We start from the raw sequence: 25,457 nt of genomic DNA on the forward strand, positions 1-25,457 counted from the left end.
CCGCCTTCCATATTCATTTTCCCGCATCAAGCTAAAAATAAAGGAATGAGCCTAATGCCCAGCAAGAAAAATCTACTAAAATCATACATCATAAATCATAAGCATAAAACTATATCATAAACATATACTATAAAACATATGACTATAAAAACATATATCATATAGGACTACAATATTAATGGCCATTAACTCATTAACATGGCATGTGATAAACCATCTAGATCCTCTGTCTACTAATCGAGGTAGGTTAGATAACATAGTAGTATATGATAACCCATCTAGGTCCTCTACTAGTCGAGGTAGGGTGAATCATAACTCTAAACCATGAAAATGATAAATAATCTTGGGGTTTTGCTATCTAAGCAACTATAAGCCCCAAGCGATATAAGAGATCAGGGTATGCTATCTAAGCAACTATAAGCCCCAAATGACTACAAGACATATTTATACATATAATAACATAAACATATAAGCACATAAAATCTATCCCATTTTCCTTACAAAAAACCGAGATATTAGAGGACAAGATGTAGTGCACCAATTTTTTTTTTTTTAGATTATTTAATTTTGTGCTTTATTTGATTTAAATGTTAAGTGTGATGAATTGTTTTATTTAAGTGTTGTTATTTTATTTAATTGTTTATTTGTTTTATTTGATTGTTTTGTTATTTTATTTAATTGTTAGAAATGTTTTGGTTAATTAATTTAATAAGTGAATAATTGTGTAACATGTTATTTTACTATTAGTGTTACATTTTATTTAAGTGTAACAAATGAGGTAATTATGTGAGCTATGGTGGAATGCACTAAGGTGCATGATAGATAGTAATGCACCCTAGTGATTTAGTGTGTGCTAGTGCATGGTAGCATGGTGCACATGTGTAGATTTTCTACACATTTTATGTTTCCTTATTTTAGATTTATTTGGGTAATTTATTTATAAAAAAAAAAAGAAAAGAAGAGGGAAACAAGGAGTTGGGCGTGTGACCTAGTGGGAAAGGAATAATTTCCTTAAGATGGTAAAAATCAAAATTTGAAGACCATGATCATTTGGGGATAGGCATGATCACATTTTATTCCTTTGTATCTTTTTGAAATAAAGAGAAATTAAGAAAAATAAAAGAGAAATGGAAACTTACCTTATTGTCTTTGGGGAGACTTTATGGGGGGATTTGTGATAAAGGGGCTATGAAAGGAGAGAAGAGCCATTGCTCTGGTGTGTGTGTGTGGCTGCCGTGACCTAGAGAGAGAGAGAGAGAGAGTGGCGTGTAGAGAGAGAGAGAGAGAGAGAGGAAGAAAGAAAGAAAGGAAGAAGGAAGGAGAATGTGAAGAGGAACCCCCTAGAGTATGTCTTCTTGTTTTTCTCTTTGCATAATCTTTTTTTGATAATATTATTTTGATTTGTGTTATTTTCTTGTGTGTGTTTGGGTTCTTCCTCCTCCTCATGGTGGCTTTCCCATAAAAACCCTAGGCTTGAACAAGGGTGTGGAGTTTGGGGTATTGATCTTTTGTGTTCTTGATTTTACAATCAAGAGAGGTAATGGTCTTTTCCTTAGCCTTATATTGTTTTTGGTGGGTTGTATATGAGGTTTTGCTAATGGTGCTAATGGTTGATTTTGGTAGGATTGATGTATAGGATTTGGATTTTGTGAGAGTATGATTTGTGTTTAAGGGTTGTGATGTTGATTTTGCTATGCATAAAAAAATTGTAATAATCTATGAATACTTGTATGGTGATTTCGGCCTAGGTACACCCAAGGGTGTTCTTGATATGTTGTGTGATTTACAATATACTTGATCCATGTTTTAGGACCTATGATATATGGGTAAGAGAATAAGTGGTAATCTTGATATTTTGATCATGAAATTTTGTTAGATGCATGTTATATTTTGAATGATTAAATTATAAGATGCATGAAAATAATGATAGAAACATGTTAGGTTAATATAAGGCATATGTGAATATGGTGCTTATAAATTACTATATGTTATTTCATTGATAGTGTTCTGTTAGTTTTCATGGAATTGCAACAAATGGTTTTTAAAAGGATTCATGTGAATATGTTAGTGATATTAGAATCATGCATATTATAAGAGCATAATGAGATTTTAGGCATGAATGATTTTATGTAATTTTTAAGACAAAAGTTGAGTTTTACAAAGAATTAAGCTTGCTGTTTTTTTTCAAAATAATTGGGTAAAAGTTGATAAAAAGATGAGTTGCATGCATAAATAATGTTCTTGATGAATGTGTTAATTTTTATGAAATTAAAAGAGGATTTTTAAGTCTCATGTTATGATATTTTACCCAATTAATTTCCTACAGAATTTTTATTGAATTTTGAGAAAATATGAGTTTATAAAATTGAATATGGTGATTTTAATGATAAAAAATGGTTGCTGGAATTTTGTAATAAAATATGAAGTAAGTTTCACTAAAAATGAATTTGATTAATTTTTGGAATAAATTATTTTTCCTAAGTTATGGTAATATTGAAAAATGATATTTTAATGGTATGAATGCATTTTTGATAAATAATGATTTTTCTTTATTTTGATTGAGAAAAATATTTAGACTCTATTTATTTGTGATTTTTGAATAAAATAAATAGTGGCTGAAAGTTTGTTTTAAAAAGGTTAACAATTGTTATTAAATTGTCACATATGGGTTTTTACTACTTAAATACTAAGTCTTAAATAAATTAAATCAAAATGTATTTTTTTCCACACTTAAAATATATTTTTCACATCATTTTTGTAACACAATAATAAAATATATTTTTCTAAAGAAACATGTTAAAATAGGTATTTTAATTAAATCCAAGCTTGTTGGGTAATTCTTGATAAATTAATATTTATTTAAAGAAAATGTCACATATTTTATTTTGAGCTAAAATAAAATAAATTTATAAAATAAAATAAGGTTTTTGAGAAATTTAATCAACTTAGAAATTTTAAGAAAATAAAGCATGTAATATGTCTATTGATTTTAAAATAATAAAAGAAATGTAGAATTATCGTTTTTGAAAAACGTCTTTATTACGCAACGTTCCCACGTATGCATGTTACATGCAAATCAACTTTTACGTCCAAAATCATGATTATTATTCAACTATGTGATCTTTATAAAACAATCATGTTAGTAAAATGGGTAGAACGAGCATTATTCTTTTTGGCGATAATTGCATGTTTAGTGTAACTGTTATCATGAGTGCATGGCCCATGCACACATGAGTTGTATGGAAGGGCAAAATAGTAATTTTATGAACCTAAGAAACGTTATTTTGATTATGATATAGGCTCGTTGAACGATTGTGAAATTCTTAGCTTGGACCTGAGGTAAGGAAGTTAGATAGATTTTTATGATTTTATGCTATGAATGGTAAGACTGTTATATGAATGAACTGTTATGAAATTATGAATGCCTTAATGTGATGATCTGTTGAATGTGATATGTGTATGGATGTTACATACATCAAACAGAATACGATGTTAGATACATCAAACAGATTTCGATGTCAGATACATCGAACGAGTTACTAAGGACATTGAGACGTGACTCCTAGGGCGGACGCGCCGAGGTTATTAAAGGACCAGTGATCTCCTGTTTACCTCATAGGGTGACATGGACAACTAGCGTTCCATGCTCATCATGTATGCTGTATGTTTGTGATATGATGATATGTCACATTTATGTTATGATAGGATGATATGTCACATTTATGTTATGATATGTTGATATGTCACTTTTATGTTATGATATGTTGATATGTCACATTTATGTTATGATATGATGATATGTCACATTTATGTTATGATATGTTGATATGTCACATTTATGTTATGATATGTTGATATGTCACATTTATGTTATGATATGATGAAATGTTACGATTATGTTATGATATACCATGATGATTTTAGATGAACGTTAGTGTTTAGTTGTTTGTTGTTTTCTTACTTGCTTATTTGCTTGTACTTCCTTACTGGGCTTTTAGCTCACCCCCTTACTTTCCTTCCAGGTAGCAAATAGGATTTCTCTATGGCACGCGTGGTGACGTGAGGGGTTCTTTCATCATGGGTTGTATGGCGTGGGGAAATCCTATGGACGATAAAACGATCAACGTAGAACGCCATTTAAATTATGTTTTGTTTTAAGGGACTTTTTTCCTAAATTATCAGTGGGACTCTGTTATTTAACTTAATTGGTTTTTCTTTGAACTTTGCATAAAAACCTATGTTTTATTTTAAACTTATGTCGCCAACTTGCATGATTTTAAATAAGTCCCCCTGAGACTTTAGTAATGGATGGTATTCTTTTATAAATTATGTTATGCGAAATTTTTGTAAGTATTAGTCTAGGGCGTTCTTTACACAAGAACAAGATTAGAACACTCCTAAAAATCAACAGTAAGAATGGTGAGTATCTCTAAAGAATAAAGATGAAATGAGAACTAAACTATCAAGAAGAAACTTACCAAGAAGAACCTTAAGTTTCATGAAACTTAAATACTTAATCAAGAATCATAAACAAGAGTTAGGATCTGAGTAAAAGAAAACTAAAGAATCATAAAGAACTGAACTTAGGGATAAGAATACCTTGAATGATCTTATGGATGATCTAAACCTCAATACAGAAATCTCACTATATCTCACTTCCCAAGTGTTTAGAAAAGCTTAGCATAAAGCTTTAACCCAAAACCCAAGTGTTTCTCTCTATAGTAACACTAGCAACTTGGAGGCTCTGAAGACTGCTTGAAGAATATAGAAAATGGCTGAGTACTAGGTCCTATTTATAGAGTTTAAGGAGTGAAACTAACCCCATTTAATTTGAATAAATAAATGATTATAAAATGAAAAGATTTGAATTTTCGTTCAATGGCCTAGAACTCAGTCAAAATCGTTCAAAGGCAGATCCAAGTGGTTAAGGGTATTTTTAAATTCAAAAAGCATCAACATTCAAAAATACATCACCAGGGGCGATATATCGGCTCCACCATAATCCTGAGCCCCGTTCGTACGTTCGTGAAAAGTCGATGTGTTTTTTGTATCTTTTGTAAGCGATATATCGACCCCTACAGTTGCGATATATCGGCATACATTGATATATCAAGCACGTATTTGCACTTTTTGAGCATATTTTGAATTAAGTAAACAGCTTTGAATGAGTCATAATACTATCTTAACAGTTTTTGGAAGGTTCTATAGCTTCTAGATATTTCTTTTTAATTAAACTATTAATCAAAATACTTAAATCCTTAATAAACATGATTATGACAAGTGTCATGCTCTCAATGGTTCTATCTAAACCTTATGTTATAATAAATATATATATCTAAGACCAGCAATATTAATCAAACCTTATGTTATAATTAATATTCTTAAACTATAGATTAAACTTATAAAATCCATAACTGTTGCTATGAGTTTCCAACTAATTCCCAGCTTGAACCAAAATCCACGGAAACTAACATACTACAAACTAATACTAACTACTACTACTACTACTACTACTACTACTACTACTACTACTACTATCTAGCTATGTAAAATCTAGGACACTACATAAGAGTTCTCTTAGATGACAAGGATCTAAGTTTCGGTGGCTGGAGTTTGGTCTGTAAGTGTTCAAACCTTACTGTTTAAAGTTTTGTTAGAATTAGGTTTTGAAGTTTTGAGACTGTTTTAACTGTTTCTGGGATTATGAATGTTTACTATAGGTTTAGGATTGATGATATCTGGGTTCCAAGGGTTAGAAACATGTTAGGATAGCTAATTTGATTATTTAGGTCCAAAGTTTTGAGATTTCTAGAAAAAAGGCCTAGTGTGACCGTGCTACCTAGCTGGTTTGGCCTCGCGCTCTGTCAACACGCCCGCGCCAGTTGCCTAGAAACACATATTTTGGGGGATTTTAATGCACCTAATTATAAGGTACATTTTTTGGAGCTTTATGTAGCAGATTTTTAAGACTTTCTGAAGGGTATTGTGGGGATGACTTAGTTTTAGAAGGAAATAAGAGTGTATCTTAATATTGTTTGGTTTGGTTGGAGGTTTTAAACTTTGATGTTATGTGTCATGTTAGGCTCGCTAAGGATACTTGAAGTGGCGCGTTAGGGAGTGTGGATCACTGCTGCTTTTTAGGTAAGAAGAGTGGACACTTGCACATAGGGTGTATGCTTGACGTACTTTGCGGTAGCAAATGTTTTATATGATGTGTTAATGCTAATGTAAGAATATGCTAGTGTATGATTATGTTTATTAACGTACATGTAATTGTGTCTTATGTAAAACACCCTAATCTATTACTTTTATAAAAACATCACTTAACTCATATATAATAGAAAAATACCACTTAAAGGATAAACTTAGTGGGGCTTTGATAAAACATGTAAGTTTGTGCACAATAGTTAAAATTAAAAATAAAGTATTCTTATGAAATGTTTAAATCTCGGCGCTCATATTGATCGTTGGTTCATTCATAGGAAACCTCCACGCCATACATTCTCAAACGTCAAAACATTCCACATCACAGCGCATGCCAGAGAGAAACCGTATTGTTTACCTGAAAGGGGGGAAAGTAAGGAGGTGAGCCAAAAGCCCGGCAAGGAAATACAACAAGATCAAAGAAAACACAAGAAAGACATGTATAATAAAATAGGGCAGTACATAACATCATCATACTCATATTTCATAATCATAAATGAATTCATAGTTATACATCACATTCATACATCATAAACATACTCTTTGTGATCATGGCACCTCTATGGTCCATGTCACATCTTGAGGTAACCAGTATAACATGGGTTGGTAAAACCTCCTCTATGAGGTAAACAGGATCGTAGGTCCTTTAATAACCTCGACGCATCCGCCCTTAGAGTTACGTCATATCCTTAGTAACACCTTTGTTGCATTGCGTTCAACATGCTAGCAACCTTTTCTTTTCATTCATCATACAACACATATGTAATCCAATTCACATCAAAACATATAAAATATAGTATTTTCATCACACTTGTCATAACATATCAAGATAGAATTTTACTTTTCCAAAACACTTGGTTTATTATAACATATCAACACATAGCACTTTCATTTTCATAACACATTATTTCTTGTAACAGACAAGTCATACCATTCCCTAGCATAATCATAGAAAATTCTATCTAACTTTCTTACCTTAGGTCAGAGCAAAGTAAATTGTGAAAACGTCACAACAAGCTTATATTCACAACCTAACGTTCGACTCTTCAAATCATGTAAGAATACTCATGCCAAACATACATACCCCATCTGTTATGGGCCATGCAGACGTGGCACAAGTTGTACTACAATTGCAAGCTTACAATAATTTCACATCAAATCATAAAAGAATAATTCAAATTCTACCTATTAATCATCATGGTTACAAAGTAAAAGTCATGTGTTTGAACAATAGGCATATATTTGAACGTAAAATTACATTTGCATGTAACATGCATACGTGGGAGCATTCTTAAAATTCAATGTTTAAAGTCGATAATCTCTACATGTTTTTTTCTTTCCTTCTCTAAGAAAAATCGGGAAATAAAATTCTTTACTACTTAATTATTTCTTTAACTACACATTTGTTATTCAAAACTTTATTACAACATATTGACCTTATAAGATAATTCATTGAGTCTATTCTAATTTCTCATGAAATAATAATCTCATTTATTATTTAAATAGCATTTAAATGGTCGTGACAAAAATTTTAGTTACATACAATGACTAAATAAATTTCTTGTTTTCTTTTAGAAAATAAATTTATTTATCTAAAAAAAATGCATATTCACAAATATGAAAATACATAAATAAAGTGTGAACAAGTGTGTTAGAAGATATGCAGATTGGGCAAGATATGATGACACATTAGTAGCATATATGGATGCAGTTAGAGAAGGGAAAGCCACAGATTTCTCAATGTCAGGTCAAGGGTTATTGAGATATAAGGATCGGGTATGCGTGCCAAATAATCAAAGTATTAAGATGACGATTTTAGAAGAAGCGCACAGTACCCCATACTCAGTTCACCCAGGGTCGACCAAGATGACTCACGACATCATGGCAATATATTGGTGGCCAGGAATGAAGAAGGATATAGTGGAATTTGTGTCTAAATGTTTAGTATGCCAACAAGTGAAAGCAGAACATCAGCGGCATGCAGGCTTATTGCAACCACTTAGAATTCCATAATGGAAATGGGGCGATATAACCATGGATTTTGTGACGGGTTTACCACGAACAAATAGGCAGCATGATTCGGCTTGGGTAGTAATAGATAGAATAACCAAGTCAACTCATTTCCTGCCTATTAAGACTTCATACACAGCAGATCAATACACAAACATTTATGTCCAAGAAATAGTACGGTTGCATGGAATCCCTAAGACAATAGTATCTGATAGAGGATTGGTGTTTACATCAAGATTTTGGGGAAGCTCAGAGCAAGCCATGGGTACTAAGTTAAGTCTTATTACGGCATTTCATCCTCAGACCGATGGTTAATTCGAGCGTACCATACATATTTTAGAAGATATGTTACGCGCTTGTGTACTTGATTTTAGAGGATCATGGAATAAGTACTTACCGCTGATAGAGTTCTCCTACAACAATAGCTACCAGTCAATGATCAGGATGGGACCTTATGAGTTACTTTATGGAAGAAGATGTTGATCGCCGTTACATTGGGACGAGGTGGGAGAAAGGCAACTTCTTGGTCCCGAAGCTGTTAAAAAAGCTCAGGAAGCAGTAGCACTGATTAGAAAGCGTATGCTCGCTGCTCAAAGCCGTCAGAAAAGTTATGCGGATGCCAAGTGGCGAGATGTGGAATTCAAAGTCGGAGATTAAGTCTTCTTAAAGATATCTCCTATGAAAGGAGTAAAGCGGTTTTGAAAGAAATGCAAGCTTAGTCCCCGGTTTATAGGTCCTTTTGAGATATTGGACAAAGTGGGAGCAATTGCATATAGATAAGCCCTACTGCCAGCTTTAGCAGATAGCCACAATGTGTTCCATATCTCGATGCTGCGTAAGTATGTGTCAGACTCATCTCACGTCCTCAAGTATGATACGATAGCACTCTAGAAAGACTTGAGTTATGAGGAACAAAAGGTTAGCATCCTAGATAGAGGGATGAAGCAGTTACGGTCCAAAAGTATTCCGATAGTCAAAGTCCTATGGAGTAATAGTTCTGAACAGGAGGCAACTTGGGAGTTAGAGGAGGACATGCAAGCTCGGTATCCGGATTTGTTTGGTAAGTAAATTTCGAGGACGACATTCTTTATAGTAGGGGAGAATTGTAGAATCCCAGAATTTTACTTAGCTAGTTAGATAGTAGTATTAGTAGTAATAGCTAGTAGTAGTTAGAGTATGTTTATTACTGTGGATTTTGGTTCAAACCGGGACTTAGTTGAACACTCATAGCAACAATTACAAATTTTATAAGTTTAACCTATAGTTTAAGAATATTAATTATAACATAAGGTTTGATTAATATAGCTGATTATAAAGATGTCATTTATTATACTATAAAGTTTAGATAGAATTAATAAGATTATGACACTTGTCGTGTGCATGTTTATTTAAGGATTTAACTACAGTTTAAATAAAAGAAAGTTCTAGAAAACTATAGAAACTTCCAAGACCATTAAGAGCATGACATTTGTCACAATCTTGTTTATTTGAGGATTTAAGCATTTTAAGTGGATAATTAAAAAATATAAGTTTCTAGAAGCCCTAGACCCTTCCAAAACTTGATGGAATCTCGTATTACTCAATAAAACCTGATTAATCAATTCAATTATGCTGAAAATATGCAATTACGTATTTAATATATTCACGTAAGTCGATATATCGCAGCCTAGGAGCCGATGTATCGCCACACGGGGAATACAAAAAACACGTTAACTTTGCACAAACGAAGCGAAGAGCACTCAGGTCATAAGCCCAGGCGATATATCACCTATGATGGGCAATATAACGACCCTAGGGCTATATTTTCAAACGTTTTTGAAACCGAGCTCAATTCAGTCCTTAACCTCTTGACCAACCTCTGAACGTTTTGACCGAGTCTTAAGCCTATATTGAATGAATATCCAAATATTTTTCAATTAATACTCATTATTTTTATTCAAGCTAAAAGGAGGTAGTTCACTCCTTGAACTATATAAATAGGACCTATTACCCAACCCTTTCTCTCATTCTTCAAGCTGTGTTCAGAGCCTTCAAGCTACTAGGGTTACTATAGAGTGATAAACACTTGGGTTGGGATATAAGCTTTATAAACACTTGGGAAGTAAGATAAATAGTGTGTTTTTCTATATCGAGGTATAGTTCTGTTCTAGTACATCCAAAGGTATTCCTAATCTTAATTTCATTTCTGTATGTTTCTTTAGTTTACTTTAGTTTTCTTTACTCATATCCTAACTCGTTGTTTTCCATTCTTGGTTAGGTATTTAAGTTCTTTGAACTTAAGATTTCTTTCGGTAAGTTTCTTCTTGGTGGTTTAGTTCATTTCTTTATCATCTCTTTCTTTAGAAATACTCACATTCTTATTGTTGGTTTTAGGAGTGTTCCAAATCCCGTCCTTGTTCTCATATCCCGATTTTGGTTAGGAAAATAGGATAGAATTATATATGTTATCTTATGTTATGTTATGTTATGTTTACATTATGTATAGTATGTTTATAGACCTTGGGCATATGACTTGTATAGCTAACAAGCCCAAGTAAATTATTGGCATATGACTTGCTTGGCTAGCAAGCCCCACTAATCTATTGGGCATATGACTTGTTTAGTTAACAAGCCCCAAGTTGTACAATGGCCATTGTAGTATATGCCATATGTTTATAGTATATGTTTATGACATAGTTTATGTATATGTTTTATGTTATTATTTCCTTGCTGGGCATGAGACCCATTCCTTTATTTTTATGTATGCAGGAAAATAGATATGGCGGCGGAAGGATTCGTGGTAGCTTGGCTTGTGTATTGAGGATGAATGGATTCGATGGATTGTGTGAATGATTCGAGGACGACATTGTTTTTTTTTTTTGTCTTTTTATTATGTTATTACGTCTTTTCCGCATTAAGCTTTGTAAATAATTTCATTTAAGTTTTAAGTTATGTTTTATTTTCAAACAATGGGATCCCATACACCGAATTTATGTATTTCAACATTTACTTTATAGTTTTTAATAAAGTTTGTGAATGTTTCTTATGTATGTTTTCTCAAAAATATTGTCTATGTATAGTAGTTTTAATGGTCCAAAGTCATAGAATTAGTTTGGTCATTACATTTCATATAACATATAAAAATCTGCATGTATTTAATTTGATATAAACACCATTAACATGTGAAATAAAATACATTTTTGTTCACATAAACACCATTTTGAGGCATCACTTGTGCATTTCAAAAATATGAATTTATCATTACCATCACAAAATAAAAAAACATAGCAAGCATAAAATCACCTAATCATGTTTAAACAATTCTTATGAAATACTTTTATCCATGTAACATTCTCCTACACTTGTACACCACACTATTACATTTAGCATGAAATTTAATCAACATACAATCAAACACCAAATGTGACCCTATGTCGAAACCCTCACGATCAACATCTCATATCTCATTTTTGCATTTTTTTAACAAGAATATTTAAAAGACAACATTATCATAAAATAGGTCAAACCAAAACTTAAGCCATAACATGCATCTATTACCATTCTTGCATTCTTTTTACATAAATATTTAGATCTAAATAATCATGAAAACGTAACCATAAGATCTCAAACATCATGTAAGCCCACAATTTTCTTCATGCTTGCCTAATTATCTATATACACCCAAGCATTCTCAAGCATACACAAAGCATTGAACCCACACCCCTAGGCCATTTACTAGAGTATAAACTTAAAAGTAAATTCTTGTAAGAAACTACTCATACATAATCAACATGCAAATTCCCTTTCATGTTCTTATGGATTACAAGATAGAAAACTATTTTCAATATAAAAGAAAATAACAAATCAACCAATAAAAACACACACGAAGAATATATACAAAGAAATCACAAGAACAACAACAATTATAAGGATAGAGGTTCCATTACCTCCTTTGATAGAAATAAAAGAACTAAAAAAAACCACTATGGTCACCCTCTTTGATTGCTAGCCTCCAACACCTTATCATCATCACCGAACCATTAGATCAACAAACCAAAATCTCATATCAATTAAAATAAGGGACTAAGAACACTCTTACCCTTGTAGGTGGAATTAGGCCAACACTTCTCTATGCTCTTTTGAGATTAAATCCTAGCATCACCATGAATTCAACAAAGTTAGAACCAAGAAGAAGAGGAAAAAGAAATCATAAACCTAAACTCATACCTCGGGGGAATTGAAGCCCTCTCTCCCCTTCTTCTTTCCTGCTTCTCCTCTCCACGAGCTCTCTCTCTCTCGCTCTTCCTTTCTCTCTCCTTGCATGACAGCCACTAGGGCTTCTCACACTCCCATCCTTTCCTATATAAAGCCCTCCTTGACCAACCCCTATAGATAGGAAAAGAACAGGAAAACTTTGCCATTTTAATATTTCCTTTATTTTGCGTATTAATTCCCAATATCCTCTCATAAACCAAATAATCGACTTTTTCATTTCTTGATTTCCTGCTTATGTCTACTCCCAAAAATAGAAAAATCCCTCAATGGTTTCCCATTGCCTCACATGCCACACTCTCTCTTATTTCCTTCCTTTTATTTTCCTTCTTTGATTATTCTTTAATTTCTTAAATAAATAAAATAAAATGAAATTAAGTATAGAAAATACAATTGCATGCTCACCATGCTCCCATGCACATGCACACACCCAATTACTCAAGTGCATCACTACTTACCATGCACTTTGGTGTATTCAACCAAAACTCATTCACTTACAAATTAAAAATTATTAAATAAACAATCAACAAAAAATAAATTCACATAATTTCTACCAAACAATTAAAATAATTCACTAACACTTAACAACTAAATAATAAAATAAAGCACAAAATTAATTAAACTAATTTTTTTGGTGCGCTACAACTTATGTGTTTTATGTGTATATGTGATAACTGCATGACATGATTATGTTTTAAAATGAATGTTTACGTTATGAAATTGCATGCTTATGATATTTGGAAATTGTATGCTTACGTTATACAACCATTGTCCAACGCAACTTGAGCTATATTATTTCATGATTTATGTTATATTTATCTTTATTTTTATTGATTTGAACTCCTAGTTAAGATTACGGGGTTGTGTCTTACACAACTCTTCTTGCTGGGCTTTGGCTCATGGGTACTCTGTGCTGCAGGTAATGGCAAAGATGTGGTTACTACGCAATAAGTTGAAGAGCTTTAGCGGAGGGTGTACATGTCAAGGATTTAACAACCATAAGGGATCGTGCCTACATTGGGAATTTATTAAGTATTTTTATAATCATGTTTTAGTTTTATTTACTGTATTTAAAGTTGTTTATTTTACCTTATTTATGATAACTATGAAACTTCGGAGTTTCATTCTTTTAAATGTTTGGTTTGTATTTACAATGGATATTCTATAAATAAAAGAGTGTTTTCTTATTTCAAAATCAATTATGGTAATAGTCAATTAACATTTCGAGAAATTGGCGCGTTACAGTTGGTATCAGAGAAAATGGTTTTGTTTCTTGTCGACTATCCTGAATGTACTCTCGCCGCTATATACAAGCTCGACTTATTGCACTCTAATATTTGTTTAAGTTGGTTTGGTTATGTGACTATTTGCCTTATGTGTTTTAGTGCCTTATCTGCATGTATAGAGTAGCTAGTATGTCATGTGTGCTTAGAGTCCCTACGGTTCGTTTGAACAAGACTCAACGAAGAAAGCTAGCAAGAAGGACAAGGAAGGTATGAAGGATAAGGATGCGACGTTTTGTAGAATGGAGCATCGAAAAGTTAGTGGACCATTGTGTGACGGTTAGTCAACGCATTCAAGAAGTGGTCTAGGAATGAGGATTGTTATGCTGTAAGAAGAAGTATAAAGTATTTAGAGATACAATTTCCTCAAGAAGGATTTAGGAGGAACTTCAAGCGATATGGAAGAGCGTACAAGATAGAGCTCTGGAAGGTGCTAAGTATAAGTGTACACTTATGGCCTTCGCAAGACAACAAGGGTTCGTATTGGGTAATGAACCATTTGATCAAGGAATTTCTGTAGAGTTGTTAGATAAGCTTAAAAGTTTTTTTCCTGTGCATAGAATGTGGTTGTGACGTTTTGTTGTATGCAGATTGGTTTTAGTTGATTTATTTCTTTGCCTGGTTTTGTGGGTTTTGTGAATGTTTGATGTATCAAAAAATTTTGGCTTCATGAATAAATGGAGATTAGTTATTTGATGGATCAAAAGTATGTTTTTGGTTCATGATTTGGAAAATTTGCACTAAGATACGTTGTTGATTTCAGGAACAAACTAAAATTATGCCTCCTAGAAGATGAGTACGAAGAAACACTGGGATTAACTACAACCTCCATAATCCGCATGTTGTGAGACCCGATACGCGAGCTAACCACAATGGTAACCCTCTACCAGCTGATGGAGGAAGTAGGCGCAAAGAAGATCCTCACAATGCCTACCAAAGGCTGGAGGCGCAGTTCATGGCCATGCAAGAAGACATGAGAAAATAGGCTGAGGAATTATAGTAACTTAGACAGTTGAGGAAGAAACAAGCTTAACCAGCACCATTAATCAGAGATATTCAACAAGCTATAGCACTGATTGAAGCTATTCCTGAAGCAGGACATCATTTGGAGCCATTGTATGAAAGGTTCAGGAAGTAACGTCCTCTAGTGTTCGAAGGGAGCACTGATCCATGGAAGTTGGAGCAATGGATGAGTATGATGGGGTCAATTCTGGACTTCATACAAGTTGAGGGAAATGACAGGGTAGCTTGTGAGCCTCACATGCTGAGAGACGATGCAAGAATTTGGTGGGAAGTGATCTCCCAAGAAGGAAATGTTACTACAATGACTTGGACAGAGTTTCATCAAGCATTTATTGACAATTACTACAGTACTGCAGTACGGGCATCAAAGGTGGATGATTTTTCTACCTTGACCCAGGGGAATATGATTGCTATGGAGTGCACATTAAAGTTTGACTGACTTGCCAAGCTCGCAGTAGACTTAGTGCCAACCAATGCAACTCGAGTATATTTGTTTATTTGAGGCTAAAAGTCTATGATAGCCAGAGACGTGGAGATTGTGTTAGTAGGGGCAACAATACATATGCTCAGGTTCTGGAAAGAGCCATCACTTATGAAAGAATGGAATACAAAATCTGGAAGGAATGTGTTGCTAAGAGAGAGGCAAGAAAGAATGCCTCCCAAAGTCATAACTTTAATGATTAGAAGAGGAAAGGAAATGACCATGCGGAACAGTCAAACCAAGATAAAAGGGCCAAGGATAACAAAGGAAACATTCGGACTGGAAATAAGGAATGGGTACGGTACCTTGAGTGCGAGAAGTGTAAGAAGCGCCACCATGGTGTATGTAGGGCAAACATGTGTTATGATTGTGGTAAAGGACACATTAAGAGGAGTTGCCCACAGAACAGTCAGGAAGAAGTCAATGAGCATCGTAAGAAGGATGATAATTTAATTCTAGCATGTGTGTTTGCTCTCACCAAGCCTCAAGCAGAAGCAAGCACTTCCGTGGTCTCATGTTAGATTTTTATAGCAGGAATTGATTGTGATGTTTTAATTGATTATGGCGCCACTCATTCATTTGTTGCTAAGAGAATAGTCGATAGATTTAATAGACCTTATGAGATGCATGCTAAGGGATTTGGGACCATGTTACCAATCGAGGATGTGGTAATATCTAGGAAGTGGTTAGAGCCTTGCCTTTGAGGGTAGATGGTAGGGAGCTATTTGTAGATCTGGTCGAGCTAGATATGATTGATTTCAATGTGATCCTCGGGATGGATTAGCTAACGAAGTACAACGCTACAATTGATCGTAAGAAGAAAATGGTGGTGTTTAAGCCTGATAGAGAGAAGCCTTTTGCGTTCGTGGGGAAAGCAACTGGACTACGAATTCCAATCATTTCAGCGTTAGAAGCTGGGAAGATGTTACAACATGGATGCATGGGATTCTTGGATAGTGTGGTTAACATAGTAGAATCAGGAACGCATTTACGGGAAGACATGATGATAGTATGTGATTACTTGGATGTATTTCTAGAAGAATTACCAGGATTGCCACCACAACAAGAAATTGAGTTCACGATTAAACTAGCATCGGAAACAACGGCAATCTCAAAAGCACCATATAGGATGGCACCCGCATAATTGAAGGAGTTAAAGGTTCATCTGCAGTATCTACTTGACCTAGGTTTCATTAGGCCAAGTTACTCACCATGGGGGGGGGGGGGGCACCTATGTTGTTCGTAAAGAAGTAAGAGGGACCAATGCTGATGTGCACTAATTATAAGGAACATAATATGGTCACTATCAAGAACAAATACCCTTTGCCAAGGATATACGGTCTTTTTGATCAACTCCATGGAAAGGCAGTGTTCTCAAAGATAGACTTGAGGTAGGGATACCACTAGTTACGAGTGAAGGAAGGGGACATTCCAAAGACAACATTCCGTACTGGGTACGACCATTATGAACTTTTGGTGATGTCTTTTGAACTTATCGATGCCCATGCGACATTTATAGATCTCATGAACAAAATCTTCAAATAACTACTTGGATAAGTTCGTGATAGTATTTATAGATGATATTCTATTCTATTCTTGAATTGAAGAAGAACACGAAGAACATATACGGTTGACACTTCAAAGGACGAGGGAGCACTAGTTGTACGCAAAATTCAAGAAGTGTGAATTTTGGCTGACACAAGTGGCATTCTATGGACACATTGTTAGCATGGATTGTATAATGGTTGACCCGGTGAAGATCGAAGCCTTAAAGGATTGGCCACAACCAAAGAATGCTTCAGAGGGGATGGTAGGATATTATCGGATGTTCGTAGAAGGATTTTCAAAGATTACCACACCTTTGACTGAATCGACTAGAAAGGGCTTCAAGTTTGTATGGACTAAGGACTGTGAGCATAGCTCTTAGGAATTGAAGGATAGGCTTATTACGACACCTGTATTAAGTCTACCTACAGATAATATGAAGTTCGTAGTATACTGTGCGCGCCAAAACAAGGACTGGGTTGTGTTTTAATGCAGGCGGAGAAGGTGATCGCATATGCATCTAGATAGCTAAAGGAGTATGAACACTATTACTCGACACATGGCTTAGAATTAGTAGCAGTAGTGTTCGCATTGAAGATATGGCTACACTATCTCTATGGAGAGAAATGTGAGATTTATACGGACTATAAGAGCTTGAAATACTTCTTTACTCAAAAGAAGTTAAATAAGAGGCCACAACGGTTGTTGGAATTAGTCAAAGACAATGATTGTGAAATATTGTATCATCCAGGGAAGGCGAATGTGGTAGCCGACGCCATAAGTTGCTGAAGCCAAGGGCAAGTAGTGACCATAAGAAATATATCTGTCAAGTTGATTGAAGAAGTCGAATGAGAAAGTATAGAGTTGATCGTAGGGGGATTAGCAAACTTGACTCTGCAATCGACTTTGTTAGATAGAATAAAAGAAGGACAGAATAAGGATCTGCAAAAACAAAAGTATAAAAATGGAATCCAAGACAGAAATAACAAAGATTTTACTCTCAATAATTGTGGAACAATGAGGTATAAGGAATGAATATGTTTGCCAGGTGATTTAGAGATTAAGGAGTTTATGTTGGGAATAGGTCCCTTAAAGCAATTTTAGTTGACCAATGTATTAAATGAAATAAATAATTGAATTAATTTATTATATATATATATAGAATATTTTCGATATTATGTTGATAATATTAAGTAAATATCATAAAATTCCAAAGTTTATATATGTTGTCTTAATCTCATGTTGGTATTAAAGGATCGAGATAAACTTGAAACAGTTTGTAATAAAATAATGTTATGGAATCTTTAAATTAATTACTGTTAGTACGGTTCGCTAGTATTATGAATAGAAGCGACCTAGATCTAGGTCACTAATGTAATAGGACACTTTACTGAATGTATTTTATATATAGTGATATATAGAACTTGACCAGATGTGATTTGTTAATACTTGTCTAAACATCGTTTCATAGTATTAATTAAACATATCAAATGATGATCATATACATGATGATCTTAATCATGATGTTACTATGAACTCGTATATATGTCATTTGATCCTTTCAATTCACGCGTTAAGGTTTGTCATAATGATCAGGCTAAGAACAATTGTTTTTTGGACTCAATGATGTATATGGTTGGGGACGTAGTTTAACAGATATGGAATCTATACCTTCTTATAGATTGAATAATGGTTCCCTATTGGGTTTACTTTCGGAACTGAAAAGGTTATGAGCGCTCACGTCGCAAACTTGTGGTGACACAACCTTCACTAGTAAAGTCAATGGTACTCTAGGAATAAGATATAGCTAAAAGGGTAAAACGATAATTTTATTCCTTTTTAATTATGAATCATTAATAGAGGATTAACGTTGTATGTAATGATTATATTAATAGACACATTATTATTTAATAAAGTACTATGTAAATATATGTCTATAATTATCGAGAGTTAAATATGATATTTATACTGGAGTAATCATGAGATTAATAAATATTATTATTTAATCAAAAAGATTTTATTAATAATCTAATATTTATTGAAGCTTGATATTATAGGTCCATAGGTCCCCAGGGTGGCTCTATCAACACCATATCAAAGAGTTGATGCAAGGGTAAATCTGTAATTTAGAAATTTGAGAAGAATTTTATTTTTTTGGGTAAAATGTACAATTATAGGATAATTGAGGTTGAATAATTAATTTTGAATTAATTATTACATTTTTGAAAATATGTTTAATAATTTAAACATATATGTAGTGCACCAAAATTTTTTTTTTTTTAGATTATTTAAATTTTGTGCTTTATTTGATTTAAATGTTAAGTGTGATGAATTGTTTTATTTAAGTGTTGTTATTATATTTAATTGTTTATTTGATTTATTTGATGGTTTGTTATTTTATTTAATTGTTAGAAATGTTTTGGTTAATTAATTTAATAAGTGATTAAATGTGTAACATGTTATCTTACTATTAGTGTTACATTTTATTTAAGTGTGACAAATGAGGTATTTATGTGAGCTATGGTGGAATGCACTAAGGTGCATGATAGATAGTAATGCACCCTAGTAATTTAGTGTGTGCTAGTGCATGGTAGCATGGTGCACATGTGTAGATTTTTCTACACATTTTAGGTTTCCTTATTTTAGATTTAATGGAGTTATTTATTAAAAAAAAAAAGAATAAAAGAAAAGGGAAAGGAGGAGTGGGCGTGTGACCTAGTGGGAATGCAATATATCATTAAAATGGTAAAAAGGATCAAAAAAAAAAAATTGAAGACTATAATCATTTGGGGATAGGCTTGATCATGTTTTATTCCTTGTATCTTTTTGAAATAAAGAAAAATCAAGGAAAATAAAAGAGAAATGGAAACTTACCTTAATTTGTTTGGGAGACTTTATGAGAGGATTTGTCATAAAGGGACTAAGAAAGGAGAGAAGAGCCATTGCTCTTGTGTGTGTGTGTGGCTGCCGTGACCTAGAGAGAGAGAGAGAGAGAGAGAGAGAGAGGCGTGTAGAGAGAGAGAGAGAGAGAGGAAGAAAGAAAGAAAGGAAGAAGGAAGAAGAAAGTGAAGAGGAACCCCCTAGAGTATGTCTTCTTATTTTCTCTTTGTTTAATCTCTTTATTTGATAATATGATATTGATTTGTGTTATGCTTTGTGTGTGTTTGGATTCTTCTTTCTCCTCATGGTGGCTTTCCCATAAAACCCTAGGCTTGAACAAGGGTGTGGAGTTTGTGGTATTGATCTTTTGTGTTCTTGATTCTACAATCAAGAGAGGTAATGGTCTTTTCCTTAGCCTTATATTGTTTTTGGTGGTTGTATTTGAGGTTTTGCTAATGGTGTTAATGGTTGATTTTTGGGTAGGAATGATGTATAGGATTTGGATTTTGTGAGAGTATGACTTGTGTTTAAGGGTTGTGATGTTGATTTTGCTATGCATGAAAAATTGTAATAATCTATGAGCGCATGTAAGGTGATTTCGGCCTAGGTACACCCAAGGGTGTTCATGATTTGTTGTGTGATTTACCAAAATATTTGATCCATGTTTTAGGACCTTTGATATATCACTACTACAAAATACCCTTTACGGGACACTTTTTTAGGACTCGCACATAAATGCAAGTCCTTAAAAATATTTATGGAGTTTTTAGGACACTCATTGAGAGTCCTGAAAAAACACAATTTAGGACTCGCAATGAGTGTCCTAAAAAAATATGCGAGTCCTAAAAAAATCTGGGGTAAAAAATGAGTGTTTTACTTAACAATTTTAAGGACTTGCTTTGGGAGTCCTTAATACTCTTTAAGGACTCACTGTGCGAGTCCTAAAAACAATTTTGTGAGTCCTAAAAACAACTGGACTAAAAGTAATAGTTAAAAGTAAATTATTTATATATGGTTAAATATTTTAATAATTTCTTAAAAAAAATTATAAATGGTTAGTTTTTAAATATACTTAAAAAATAAAAACTAATATTATTATACTTTGTATTTATATATTTTTATAATAATAACTATATATTTTTTTAACAAATAATAATAATAACTAAACCCTATCCCTCAACCTCAATCTCACTCTCTCTCTCTCTCGTTCTTTTCCTCAACTCAAAAACCAGCCATCAACCATCCTCTTTGACGGCGTGCATGGGTCACGGCTGGTGGCCGGATCACGGCAGCGGGCTCGATGCAGAGGCAGGGGACTCGGCTCTCTCACTCCTTCGTCCTCCCATCTCTCACTCTGCCTGGGCTCGATGTCGCCTAGGGGTTCAAGGGCTCGACGCGCGAGTGGGGTTCTCCGGGCTGGCTGGGCTCAACGGCGCGGGGGTCTCAGGGGGTGGGATCGATCGTGCAAGGACGGCGCAGGGAGGGGTTCAGGTTGGGCTGAGCTGGGTCTGGGTCGACTGGGCAGGGACGGTGGCTGGGCTCGGCAGGGACGGTGGCTGTGCAGGGAGGGGCTAGTGTTGGTTTGGGATTTGTTCTTTAACTGTTTGGAAATTGTTCAAGCTTATATGAAGTGGGCTTCTGGGATTTTTTCGGTTTGATTTCTTATCATATCTGATTTTTTTTGTTGTGAAATGCAATTTAAACTATCTGGGTATGTGAAAGTTTGAATCTTTTGTAGTTTTACTTCACAGTTTAAATGGGGGAGTTCTTCTGTAATCTTGGTGTGTGAATTATGGTTCAGTTTAGTTACTATGGCAGCTTGTAGCTGAGCCCTCAATATTGTTAACGCTCTTATATGCATAGATTATATTGTTAATCAGCTGTATGCATTACCTTTTTGTGTGTATATATCTATATTATAGGTATGTATTTATTTTCCGTTTCGTAGTAGAAGAAATGGAGCTAGTACTTTAGCACTGAACGATTTCATCTGATGATTATATTTAATACTGTTTTTGTCAATATTGGCATATGCACGGTTGACTATTATTTTTATTTTTCTTATTCTTTTGTTTTTTACAAAAAGAAAGACAATTAAGGTGTTCATTTATTGATTTAATGTTTACAAGGTGTTAACCATGTGTGCTTTTGATTAATAAGAGTGGCATGCTGATGTAGATATCCTTGATTTTCTGTTCTGCTGCTTGTTCATGGATGTTTAAGCTGATTATAAGAATCATTAAATTGAATTGAACCAAGTGTTGAAATGTTTGCCTTAATTATTGTAGGTCCTGTGGCTGAGGATATGTTCCATTGGCAAGCAACAATTATGGGGCCTGCTGATAGTCCATATGCAAGGGGCGTATTCCTTGTTTCAATTCATTTTCCTCCGGATTATCCCTTAAAGCCTCCAAAGGTTTATCTCTCCTCCTTGTTCTCTATGTTTCTCTATCGCTTGCAGTTGCTGGGTTTTGTGATTCATTTATGCAGTAGTAGGTTCTGTAGTGAAAGTTTTAGCTTTCCATTGTATTTGCCTGTTTTTTAATAATGTGGAAACATATTTAAGAACTATATTTGTTGTTCTTAGATTTGGATGATTGTTAACTACGCTATCCAATTTATTCATCTCTTTTTGATGGTTTATTCCATAACTTATTAAAGACTTCCAGCGGGTAAGTGGATAAATTGAAACAGAAAGTTAACTAATATATTACTAATTTTACTTTAACTCTTAATACTAAAATCCCAGTGACTGGAGGAGAATAAGTCTTCTAGTTATAAAGACCATTGAAAGAAAATGACATTAGCAATGTAAAAATGATTACAATGTATTTGTCTGTCTTGAAGTTAGGAGGCAATGAAACAGTCATTACTATATATATCAAACAAAATCAACATATATCCACCAATTTTTTTTGTTGATATAACAATAGTTTCACAAAACTAAGCCATCCTGATCCTAAATTAATTTACAGATGCTTTTTATGAAATTGAACTATTTATAATATGATAATCATGGTGACCATGCATATGCTCTAGCAAATATAATCATATACACTACTTTTTACTTAAGACCTCTACAACATGATATGTATATTACACAATTAAGTAGAACCACTCAATACAGAGTCTACAATGCAAAACTACCAGGAAAATGCAGCAAGTACTAGGTGGAAAAAACTATATATTCTGAAAGGATATTAAAGTCAAATTTTCTTCACTCAATTCTAATCAAACTTCCATAAGAATTACAAATCATGCAACTAACCAAACGAACTTGATTCACAAAAAATATGTATGAACAAAATAAAATATTAAACAAACAAACCAACAAACCTTTGATTTTGGAATAACCTTGACAGCCTCATCTTGGCCCTTCATACTCCAAAATGCTTTCCTCTGAAAAAAATAATTTTGGGATTAGTGTTTCCTCTGTTCTTGTATGTGATGTTTAGCAATTCACTTATATATATTTTTGTGTTTGTATCTCTGTTTTTGTGACACATGGATCAATTTAAGAGCTTCTGTATACCAAGATAGTGAGTTTTAGAATCATTGAGCATTGTTTATTTACCAAGTCTTACATATATGCACTCAACTCGTTAAAGTCTCTCAACGTAGGCATATCTCTATATTTTTACTTATTTAGGGATTGTTTTTGTGCATATATGTTTTATGTATTATTAAATTAGAAATAAGAAAAAAATAAAAGAAATAAGAGTAAAAACATATATGTCAGGATCTGGTTATATACCATAATCATTTCTGCTGCATTCATTCTTTTAGAAGAACATGTGAATAAGAACAACAGAGTGCATACAAGAATCTGCTAAAATAAGATAAATATAGAAGGAGGTATGTTTGAGTGTACTGTGTCTGTGTCTGTGTCTTTCTTGTGTCTGTGTCTGTATCTTTAGGAATAAAAGAGATGTCATCATTTTAGTGTATATTTTTAGTATCATAGCTTCTGTTTGTCTATTTTACTTCCTTAAATAAATAAAGATGCCAGAAATGTTAGCTAAACTTAACTTTGAAAACTGTCATTGATAGACACATTTATATAACTTTGTATAATATTATATATTTTTGGGGCTGATACTTTTCTTTTCTGAGTAGTAGGGGCTTATATGATTTTGTCAAAGTCTTTCTCTAAATTAGTTACACTAAAAGGCATTAAGCCCCAATCTTCTAACTCAACGATATGTCAATGATTCTCAATTTCTCATTCACATTAACATGTTTGCTATTAGTTAATGTTAGTTAATAATGAGAGAACTTTAGCTTTCATTGATCTTGTGTTTATACTCGTTGATAATGATTCATTGTTACTATTTGTATTCAGGTTTGCAAAATATAATATGAACTATTTTGTCTCTAAGTATAACAATACTAAGATGTTGCAGGTAAAGAAGAAAGGTAAAGAAGAAGGGTGATAAAGATGAGAGGAAGCTCAAGAGAAGGATGACTAATCCAATGGATTCTGTTTTTCTTTTTATTAATGGACTTTGATGTTTGTGGAATTTAATATTTTTTTGGTTCTCAATAAAATACATTATTTGTGATTGAACTTTCGGCTTGTTGGTTAGCTTTTCTCAGCTTGTTTCTAGCTTTTCTCAGCTGGTCTCATATGGACACTGAAATGGAAATATTTTTTCTAAATCAAAATAAAAATTGTAGCTACATTTTTAAAAAAAAAAAATTACTTTTAAGGACATGCAAAGAGAGTCCTAAAAAATTACTTAAAGGCACTCAACTAGATTTTTTAGGACTCGCAAAGCGAGTCCTAAAAACTTAATTAAAGGCACTCAACCAGATTTTTTAGGACTCGCATTGCGAGTCCTAAAAACTTAATTAAAGACACTCAACCAGATTTTTTAGGACTCGCATTGCGAGTCCTAAAATAATTCTTTTAGGACTCGCAAAGCGAGTCCTAAAAACTTAATTAAAGGCACTCAACCAGATTTTTTAGGACTCGCAAAGCGAGTCCTAAAAACTTAATTAAAGGCACTCAACCAAATTTTTTAGGACTCGCATTGCGAGTCCTAAAAATATTCTTTTAGGACTCGTTTTGTGAGTCCTAAAAACTTAATCAAAGGCACTCAACCAGATTTTTTAGGACTCGCACAGTTTTTTAGGACTCGCATTGCGAGTCCTAAAAACAGTTTTTAAGGACTCGCATTGTGAGTCCTAAAAAACCATAGTTTTTAAGGCTCTCAAATAGAGGACTCGCGTCCTGCGAGTCCTAAAATTTTTTTTAGGACTCGCAATGCTAGTCCTAAAAAACCCTTTTTGTAGTAGTGCTAGGGCGGACGCGCCGAGGTTATTCAAGGACCAGTGATCTCCTGTTTACCTCATAGGGTGACATGGACAACTAGCGTTCCATGCTCATCATGTATGCTGTATGTTGTGATATGATGATATGTCACATGTATGTTATGATATGTTGATATGTCACGTTTATATTATGATATGATGATATGTCACATTTATGTTATGATATGCTGATATACTTATGTTATGATATGATGATATGTCACATTTATGTTATGATATGTTGATATGTCACATTTATGCTATGATATGTTGATATGTCACATTTATGTTATGATAAGATGAAATGTTACGATTATGTTATGATAGACCATGATGTTTTAGATGAATGTTAGTGTTTGGTTGTTTGTTGTTTTTTTTCTTACTTGCTTACTCGCTTGTACTTCCTTACTGGGCTTTTAGCTCACCCCCTTACTTTCCTTCCAGGTAGCAAATAGGTTTTCTCTATG

General features: G+C 33.6%; 1 long non-coding RNA gene across 1 annotated transcript; it reads left to right on the forward strand.

Annotated features, from left to right (window-relative positions):
• Positions 1-20,840: 20,840 nt before the first annotated feature.
• Positions 20,841-24,244, forward strand: LOC133822528 (uncharacterized). Its single transcript, XR_009887914.1, has 3 exons — positions 20,841-21,329; positions 21,966-22,093; positions 24,081-24,244. It is a non-coding gene; the product is annotated as an uncharacterized LOC133822528 (long non-coding RNA).
• The last annotated feature ends 1,213 nt before the right edge of the window (positions 24,245-25,457 follow it).

Source organism: Humulus lupulus, chromosome 3 (assembly GCF_963169125.1).
Source record: "Humulus lupulus chromosome 3, drHumLupu1.1, whole genome shotgun sequence".
NCBI classification, from domain to species: Eukaryota; Viridiplantae; Streptophyta; class Magnoliopsida; order Rosales; family Cannabaceae; genus Humulus; species Humulus lupulus.